At 34.8% G+C, this 10,704-nt stretch overlaps 1 pseudogene; it reads left to right on the top strand.

Moving 5' to 3' along the window:
- The first annotated feature begins 10,175 nt into the window (after positions 1-10,175).
- LOC120600505 (uncharacterized) lies at positions 10,176-10,294 on the top strand (annotated as a pseudogene).
- The last annotated feature ends 410 nt before the right edge of the window (positions 10,295-10,704 follow it).

The following is a 10,704-nucleotide window of genomic DNA, read 5'->3' as shown; positions in this document are numbered from 1 at the left end:
ATTACTTTTACTTGTTAATACTTCTATATACTTCTTCCATACAACTTCAATCTTTCATTAAAAGCTTATCCCAAAGCTTTTTATTCTGTCTCATTTCTATACACATCTACAACTATTTTCTTATCTTACTCCTATGTCTTCAAATCTTTACTAGCTCTTTTTCACATAGTCATTTTCACCAATATGTCAACACAACCGCTCACTCTTTTTAGAAAACAAATAATCCTCAATCTGTACTGAATCCTAATGACTATCTCTCACATCTTCTTCCTTGATTCACCAATCTTCTGATACCAGTATTCTACACTATCTCCAGTCCTTCATCTATGTCATAAAGCTTTTATTCTATAGAGAAAAGTCAACTGCATATGTAAAGAAGTGAGCTAATCTTGTAGGCATGCAACCATTTTTCTTTCACCAGATAAAGGTCAAATATAAACACAAGTCAAGAATTTTATTTAACGTTAACTCATTATTAAAAATGTATTCATTATTAACTAACGAGTAACATAAATGAAATGTTATGAACAATTTAAAATATAGACACATGTGTGTATGTGCCTATGTACACACATAGATATACTTAAAATTTAATAAAATAAGGTTAAAATAAGATTGTGAATCAGATACAAACTGGTTAATGCCATATAGAGCAATATGCCTTTGGAGTAATTGGTTCATTAAGTCAGAAATCACAGATATCTTTACCGGACAAAAATTTACAAACTCCTCTCTGGCCCACAATATGATTTTTAAAACTTTATAGAGCTATAAAATAGTCAGACAATAGAAAATTAAGGCTGGCACTTCTCTGAAAGAACTCTCAGTAATCTCTTTTGTCTATTTTGAAGTTTTGGATTATTTTTGATTATTTGGATTATTTTTCAAACATCCTCCCCTGCCCACTCTGCTCCTGTGATCGTAAACAATCTTCAAAGCTTGTCCTTCTGACCAATGAAAGCTGGTCTTGTTACATTTGGTATGCTGCGTGAGTGTAAACTAATCGTATATCCCTCCTTGAATTTACTCTGAGAATCTAGGAATTTATAGTATTGGGAAAACACTATCGCCAAAAAATTTACTTCCGTTTGGAAAAATTCACAAGGAATCTCGACGAGCCTTCTAAAAAACCTCTCTCGTTTAGTTTTCTAACCTGAGACTAAGAAACCAAGCCCAAGGCACGTGTTCCTCTAAATTTCACTCACTGTACTTATGTACCTGAGTGAATTTCTCTCAGAGTCTGAAAATTCTTCTTAAGTCTCTGAACTTCCTTGAAGTGGCGCCTTGACTACTTGTGAGCCAAGACAGGCCCAGGTTTTTAGAAGAATTTCATAGGCTTTGGCTTCCTCACATAAAGCCAGTCCTGATCCCTGAATACTGGGCTTGCCTGACCCGATTAAATGAGACTCATTCTCAAACACGACACTCCTGTGCGATCTTGGTTGCACAATTCGTTCGTCCAGTTGTGTCCTGGTAAAAAGGAGAACAAATTCTTATGAAGCTCAGTAAAAGTATTTGTCTCTGAATTCTAAGAGACAGTAAGACGTAACACCCTTAAAAATGTTTCATTTCAGTTTACAAAAGCCTAGCCTACTAAACTTGTATTTAGAGGCTGATAAAGGAGAAGGAAAGACTTCTTCACATGTCTGTGATCATTAAAAAACAGTGCTAACGGTATTTCGTTTAAACAAGTAACCACAATATGATTTTTAAAAATTAGTTCATTATATTCTATGTAAGATATTCTTGTTCTGTTGGACGTTGGGAGTGAGGCTGAATGGTCTGCTTTCAGAAAGTATGTCTGCTTCTGGACTAAAAAGAGCCCTGGAAATCCTGACTCAGCCATCAAAGCAGTCTGAAAATTGTCTGAGCTATGTTAGCTCAGAAACCCGTACCAAGAGTCTGTTCTTGGATGTATCAAAAGTTCAGATAATCTTTTCACAGGACTCTGAGACTCTCCTTTGTTGAAGACCCAAATTTCAGCCTGTAGTGTAAAGCATAGACTTCAGGCAATCACCACAGGAAAACAGAGACCTATTTGATGATGAAAATTAAATGCTGTGGTTGATTTGTGGTTATTTAACCAAAATATAAAGGTGGGAATAAAATTCTATTGGACTATGGTACAAAATATTTCATAGAGAGAAATCAATAGTTCCTTTTAGGATAAGAATATGTTATGAACAGAGACAGCACTGAAAAATCTCTAGGGCTTTCTCATAAAGTATACTTTATATGAAGAAAGAAAAAACATTAATCACATGTTACCGACATCGACTTAATCTAGAAAAGGCTGAATTTTCCTTCTGATCTGACGGTTCTTCCCATGCAGCTTTTATAATTGAGTTGAGCTACTTAAGATACAGGGACTATATGAAACAATCAATTATATGTAGCATCTCTTTTTTTATAAGATGAAAGAATATATCACTGTGATTTTGTAAGGGTCCTCTAAGAAGTCCTAAAGAGAGCTTTAGTTATAAAAAGATGTCTTGATTTTATTTTCTAATTTTAGGGCATGATCTTGGGAAGACAAAGTTAAATGTGTTCACACAGAAGATTTGGTCACTTGATTGAGTTAGGCTCAGGGGTTGTCAGAGAAACAATAATTGGTTACCTTTTTGATCAAAATGAAATAAGTATTTTAAAGTTAGCATAGCAAGGAAACGGGAGTGTAATGACTTTGATTTCATAAGTAAGGATTTAAAAAAAATAAACGAACACATGATAAAGTGAACACAAATTACAGACAATTATTAAGGTAAGATATGGACTTTGCTATCTGGGGATTCACAAACCTGCTAGGAATCTATGGACACCAGGGAAAGCACATGGGGTCTGTTCCCCTTCTAAGTACAGATCTGTTTTTGAAGATTAAAACGAGAACTTGTATATCTATATGCAGTAAGCAGTGTGATTATACTAAAGCTTTTTTTTTTTAGGAATGAAGTGAAATGATTTATTGTGTCTTAGGAAGATACATATGGGCAAGGTCAGCAAGTTAGCTTGGAGTGGATAAAAACAAGGACTAGAGATGTTAATAACATGGAAAAAACATTAGATTGAAAGAGCAGACACTTGAGTTTAAGCCCCAAACACGCAGTTTACTAACCGTGCGATCTTTGGCAAACAGAGTTTTTCAAACTGTGTGATGTGACCCATCAGTTTAGTTGGTTGTGATCAGCATTTAAAACAACAGAAAAGAACATTATGATATAGAATAAGATTGTGCTTCGTATAGAATAAGGATAAGTACCGTCTCATGAAATTTCGTTTTAGATATGCCATACAAAATATAGGTATACAGGTGTTTACCGTGTTACAAAGTAAAATGCTCTTCTTACTCTCAGTTATAACAAGTTTCTTTTACTGTCTGTTTTTTTTTCATTAGTGAAATAGAGAAAATAAATATCTGCTTTTGTTATTCCACCATGTGGCGCTGAGAATAAAAAAAAAAACTAAAAAAAAAATGCATAAAAGCGTTCCATAAACCACACAGTACAATACAAATAAAAAGAGATTATTATTATTATTATTAATATTACTGCTACTGCTATTATTTCTATGTCTACTATTATGACTATTGATACAACTACTACTCTTCCAGATAAAATGTAATGAATTCTTAAATTTCCATGTTTATGCTTCAGAAGGAAGGGAAAGAATGAATGGGTGTGAGACCGTAACTTCTCGTTTTCTTATCTCCTTCCTAAATCCCACCCAAGATTCTATCATAATATAGTGTGGGCGAATCTGTAAAAGTAAAGATGATTCCGATGTTAGGGATGCGAATGACACAAACACAAATCATTAAAGAAGAGATTTATTTGGGGGGTAATTATTTACATGCTTTAGATTGTCCTTCTTCATGAACATGAAATACCTTTGTATTTCTTTGTGTCTTCTTCAATTTCTTTTGATAATGTCTTATAGTTTTCAGTGAATAGATTCTTTATAGGCTTTATTAGGTTTATTCCTAGGTATCCTTTTTGTTAAAATTGCAAAAGGAATTGTTTTATTTCCTGAAAATTCATTGTTCATGTATAGAAATACTCTGGATTTTTGTACGTTGATTTTGTATCCTGAAACTTTACTGTATTTGTTTGTCGCTTCTAATAGTTTTTTAGTGGAGTTTTCGGGGTTTACTATATAAACATGTCATCTGATAAAAGTGAAAATATGACTTCTTTATTCCCAATTTGGATTTCTTTCTCTTGCCTGATTTCTTTAGCTAGGACTTCCAACACTATATAGAATAAGAGTGGTGATATCGGGTGGTAAACACACAATGCAATATACATATGACATATTATTGAATTGTACACGTGAAAACTAGACAATTTTATTAACTAATGTCACCCAAAAAAATTTAATTAAAAAATTATATGAAATTCAAATCTCAGTGACCATAGTAAAGTTTTTTTGGAGCTCATACAACAACAAATAGTTCTTATCCTAAATTGTTATTCTCTGATCATACACTTACTTTGCCCCTTTGACTATGAACCTCTGAAACTCACTCATCTTTGCATTCAAAGCTCCTAACACAGTGTCTGATATGAAGCAAGTACTCAACTAAAGATAATAGAGTTAAAGAGGACACAGAACTATAATCCATTTTTGTTCATACAATATCCAGAATGAGCTTTCAAACATCCGGTCATGTCAGCCCTTGCCTTAATATACTCCAAATGTTCTTCAACGGGAATTGGAACAAAATCTCGAATTATAAGGTCCTACCTGACCCAGATCCTGCCTACCTCTCTGACCCCTTGTCATATGAACTTTCCCATTTCTCACCTCACCTTTCGTGTTGGCCTTCTTTCTCTCTCTCAAACTCGGTGTACCTGTCTCTTCTTGGGCTGTTGTAGCAGTTGTCATCTTTGTGTAGATTGTCGTTTTGCTTGACAATGCCCACAGCTTTATTCACTCTTATGTTCTGTAGTTGGACCCAGAATATTTACAAGATGTGATGACTTCAATGACTTGATTCACTATTCACTCATTAGCAATGACAGTGACAGTATTTCTTGTCTGTAGCTGAGTCACTTATGAACTATAACATGCTTTAAGGCAGGGGTCCCCAAACCCCGGGTTGCATACTGGTACCAGTCCGTGGCTAGTCAGTGACCGGGTGGCACACCAGAAGGTGAGCTGCGGGTGAGCCAGCAAAGCTTCATCTGTATTTGCAGCCACTCTCCAGCGCTAGCATCACCAACTCAGCTCCATTTCACATCATCAGGCATTAGATTCTTATAGGAGCACCGGTTTCTGGTGCCAAAAAGATTGAGGTGCTTTAAAGGATTTTTCTGCAAAATCACCTTAAATAAACCAGAGAAAATGTTCATAAGAAGGTATTTTACCACCTTTATTTGTTTATTCCCCCTTACTTTCTCCTTGGCTGTTCTTAATCCTATAATCGTATTACTTAAGTGTGCTTTGATCAATACTATTCTGCCTTAATTCTGGTTTTGCCCTAGTTATTTGTGAAATAATTTCTTTTGTCACCTTTAGATAGACTTGCAGGACAACAGGATGGCAAGGTGTTTAGTAATCCCAGGGATTACTGACCCTTGGTAGTCACAGATACTCACACGCATGATGATCTCAGCAGTTCACTAATAGAAATGCACACCTAAAGCTAATAGAAATAGATGAGCCAAAGACTATGAAATTCTTTTCAAGTCCAATATTCTGGCTTTATAAATGAATAAAATTACTATCAGAGAAATGAAATAATACGCCCAAGGACATACAACCAAACAAGGTATCTAAATTCTAAACCTTCGGATTCTCCACCACACTGTGCTACTTTGTAACCTTTGTAACTGATGTATCTATGGTAAATAGTTTTCTTTTTATCAATATATTGATATCATGACATATATCAGGATATATATCAGGATATCAATGTATCAGGACTTACATTCTTGTTTCTGATGCAAATGGAATTATTTTGTATTTTAATTATCTATAAAAATCTTCATGTCACCAAAACTTCTTAACATCTATAAAGTAGGAATATTCCTTATTTTCCTGAAAGACTATCCAATTATTTTACCTGGGTTATCCATAATATTATAATTAAAAATTGGTTTGAGTTAATATGAAACTTTTCTTTTGAAAAACCTATTCAAATTAGTCATAGTTTGGATCTCCTCAGTGTCAAGTGTTTCCTGAGTCAAAGTTTTAAGTCTATATAGTTTATTTGGAAGGTATTTATTTCCAAGAAACATTAGTAGGGGAGAAAAAGAGATGAGAAAAAAAGAAATCGATAAAGTATATTATTTAGCTTATTTTCACTACAGGCAATTGAATTTCAGTTTTGCAGGAAAACTCTAGGAGGTTGGTTTAGAATACTTTTGATCTAGTTCATCCAGGGAGAAAAAGAGCTGTGGGTATTTACCCACTCACTTCTGTCATTGCTGAAGTATGATTCTGGGGACAATTACTTTTCTGGCGCTCCCAGCTGGCCATGCATGCGAGCTTAATAGCACCTTTGTGCAGAGAATCTCAGGTGCTTACAGTAAGGTAAGGTGAATGCTGAGGTTACACAGGTGGGGCGTTGACAGTGTCTGCTATACTTTATCTCTCACAGCTGTGTGAATCATGATCACTAAGATTTATGTAACTCGTATAAACTAACCTGCTCTACCGTATAAACTGAATATAACATCAAATTTTGAAAATACATCAGCCCCCTCCATCCACAAAATAGTTTGAAATCCATTTAAATTTCTACTAAGTTTCTGGTTCCAGGTAAGATGGAGTAAATACATAACACTCTTTTTTTTTTTTTTTAAATCTGTAATGTAGCTACAAACCTTGAACAGATTATATGGAGCAGTTATTTGAAAACCATGAAAAGTCAAGAGAAGAAGATAAATTGGGGTGAGAGGAAGTCAATAAACTCAATGTACCATGGAACCTATAGTGATTTTACAAGTTTTTTTTCTTCCAACCGGTCAAACCCGAATGTAATATAGCCTGCAAAACAGAGTAGGCATTGGCACAGAGAGAGCTAGAGAATAGCCCTCCAGACCTGGCTCTTGTAAAGGGAAGAGAACGAACAGTGAGTGAGTACAGAAATCCCTGTGTGTGTTTCCTTTCCTCTTGTCTTCATGTCTTCGCGTTGCAGCCCTGTAGTGGCAGTGGAGGCCAGTGAGAACCAAAGCTCTCAGAGAGGAACACTTTTCTCTGATTGGTATACTCTTATCCCAAGAGGGTAGGGTCGATCCCTCTTTGCATTTTCTTCTCTTTTGCTATTGTCCCAGATGTGAATGAGCACGGAAGAGGAGAGAAATTAAAGTCTCAGTTTTCTGGCTGGTGGATTAAAAAGCTGAGACTCGGAGGGGATAAACGAAAACCAAAACCAAAAGTAGAGAGAAGACCACAGAGAGCTTAGAGCTCAGGAAAGCAATCCCATAAAACTGTGAACTTCCAGAATAACCAGGACCTGTGTTTTCATGGATCTTGTCCTAGTCATATAGCTCTCTGAGAATGAACCAAGCCCCCACACACCCAGGACATCCAAATAGCACTTCAAAGACTCTGAAAACTGAATTGACTTTGGAACCATCGCCTGTAGAAGGTGGCTTAGAATTGTCAGCTTGAACTAACTAGGTTAATTTCCTAGGTCAACAAAAATATCAACATTTTTCATAGGATTAACTTATTTCCCATTTAGAAAAAAATAGTGCAACTCACTACCGGCGTTAATTTAATTTTATATAAACACCCTCTTTGAGACGGAAGCAAATCTGACTGGTTTTCGATGTGAAAATAAAATATAAACACTTCTTGGAGTTATTTCTAAACAGAACTTGTCTTTAACCCAAATATAACAGAAATGCATACCTAAATTGGATCCATCAAATGGATCTTCAGCTAACAATGTTAGCATCACAGGTAGGAATGCTGCGTTTTCTAGGATTTGACATTTTCAGCGACCGAGATTGACTATATTTTATAGATCGAATACCACTACTAAAACCAGAATGCTATAAATAGAATGATGTCATTTGTTTCCAAAGACTATCAATATATTAAAATGACGTGAAAATAATAATAAAAGTGAGCTATTTCATGGCAAAATTTGGAAGTTATCTCAGGGTAAATGATGCAGCTACAAGTGTCTCAGGCAAGTATTCTCGGGGCGAACGGGGAAATAAGTGAAAGAAAGATTCAAGGTCTCATTACATAATGTTCAAAATGGGCAGCATACAAATCAAAATAACTCAGCATACTCCAGTTAGGAAATCTCAATTCACATGGGAAAAGTTAATTGACAGATGCCACCGCTAAGATGACACCAATATTAGAATTATCTGAGAAATATTTTAAACCATCTGTTATGTAAATTCTCTAATGAGCAGTTACAAACACTCTGAAATGAATAGAAATATAGTCTCAGCAAAGAAATAGAAGATATAAAGAAGAACTTAATGGAAATTTTAGAACTGAAAAACACAATAACTGAAATTAAAAGCTAAAACGACTCACTGGATGGGCTCAGTGACAATTTGGGGATGACAGAGAGAGAGTCAATGAATTTAAATATAAACCAGTAAAAATGATCCAATCTGAATATTAGAGAGAAAAAGGATTGAGAAAATGCAGGACGACAACAAAGTCCAATATTCGTGTCATTAGATTATCAGAAAGAAATGAGAAAGAAAGCAATGATGAAAAATATAAATATGTATTTTAAAAACACTATAGCTGACAACTTTCCAATTTGGCAAAAGAACAACTGCACAGTTTCAAAAAACTGAGTGACCTGTCACGAGGATAAACGAATTCATGCCCAGATGCAGCATAACCAAGTTGCTGAAAATTTAGGAAAAAAAATCTTGAAAGTCTCCAGAGCAAAACAATGCATTATCTATAGGGAATATTGATCGAATTCCTTTAGCCTTCTCATCAGATACCACAAAGACCAGAGAGAAATAGCATAACGTTTCGAAATGATGAAAGGATATAATTGTCAATCTGAAATTCTATTTTCAGTAAAAATATCCTCCAACAATGAAGGTGAAATAAAGACATTCTCAGATGAAGGAAAACTGAGACAAGGCGTTACCAGCAGATCTGCTCTAAAATAATTGCCAGATAAAGTTCTCGAGACAAAAGGGAAATGATACCAGACAGAAGTTTGGAACATTTGGAACGTAATAAGAACAACAAAAATGGTAAATATCTGGGTAAAAATAACAGACTATTTTTATCCTCTTGAGTTCTTCAAAGTAGAAAAACAAAAATTATGGCAATGTCTGATGGAGTTTTTCAAGTATGTAGAGGTACATGTGACGAACATAGCCCAAAGGGAAAGAGACAAAAAGATCTTATGGTAACAAGGTTTCTATAGTCAGATCGAAGTGGTAAAATTTTGATTCCAAGTAGATTGACGCAAGTTAAGTATGCATATTGTAATTTCTAGAGTAGTCATTAAAATTACTCAAAAAAGTATAATCAAAATCTCAATAGATACATTAAAATGGAAACCAAAAAATGGAGTGGTGGTCCAAATAACCTAATAGAAAGTAGGAAAGGGCCAACAGGGGGAGGGAAGGAAATGGAGGGAAGAAATGGAAAAATTTAAAAACGATAGACCTAACTCTAAATACATCCACAATTTCATGAAATGTAAATGCCTAAATATACCAATGAAAAAGCAATTGTCAAAATGGGTTTAAAAATATGACCCAACTCTATGCTGCTATAAGACACTTAAATTTCAATAAAATGTTATTAGGAGTGCACTCATATCACACCTGAAATACGTAAGGCTTTTTTGTTAGACAGTTTTTTGTTTCTTATCATAGGACCAGGAATGTAATACATTCTCAGTATATACCCATTTAATGGAAAAATAAATCTCCTCAAATTTCATGGAGTACAAAGTGCCTGCAAGTATTTGCTAATTTTCTTAAATCAAAGTGGCTTACTTCAGGTAGAACTCTAGGTCGGAATAACTTTAAACTATCGCCTACGTTTCCTCAATGGCCTAGACTATGATACAAATTTAAAAATGGAATGATATCATAACTAATAAATATAATAGAATACAAATTATGCATATCGTACTGTACTCTTTAATAAAATAGATGAGTGCATTTCCTATGATTTATTATCAAAAGAAATAATAGAGTTAAAATCTCTCAAGAAATAAACTAGTCTATGGCCATGCCACCCTGAACACGCCCGATCCTGTCTGATCTTGGAAGCTAAGCAGGTTCGGGCCTGGTTAGTACTTGGATGGGAGACCACCTAGGAAGACCAGGTGCTGTAGGTGTAAATAAATAAATAAATAAATAAAGGATTGTAAGCTGACAAGGTCTTTGCAATCTGTGAGGTCAACCAAGGGTTGCCTCGTCTAAAAAAAAAAAAGAAAAAGATACAAACTAAACCTAACCAGTCATTCACAAATATCTTGCTTCCACATTGAATTTTTACTACAATCACAATATCAACCTCACCTGTCATTACTATTTTCTATGACTGACATATGCTACATGCTTTTTGTTCATTTCCTCACTGAATGTACTAAAAATGCAGGGTCAGTGTGGAGGAATAGAAAATGAATAGACTTGCAAATCAGAAGACCTGAGTTTGAGGTTCAAATACTTAATTTATACATCTCTTAAATTCTTTGAGTCTCTGTCTCCTTAGCTGAAAAAATGACAATGAAAATACCAGGCCCAC

This window comes from Pteropus medius, unplaced genomic scaffold, assembly GCF_902729225.1.
Source record: "Pteropus medius unplaced genomic scaffold, Ma_sr-lr_union100, whole genome shotgun sequence".
In the NCBI taxonomy this organism is placed as follows: Eukaryota; Metazoa; Chordata; class Mammalia; order Chiroptera; family Pteropodidae; genus Pteropus; species Pteropus medius.
This window is presented reverse-complemented; position numbering and strand designations above follow the sequence as displayed.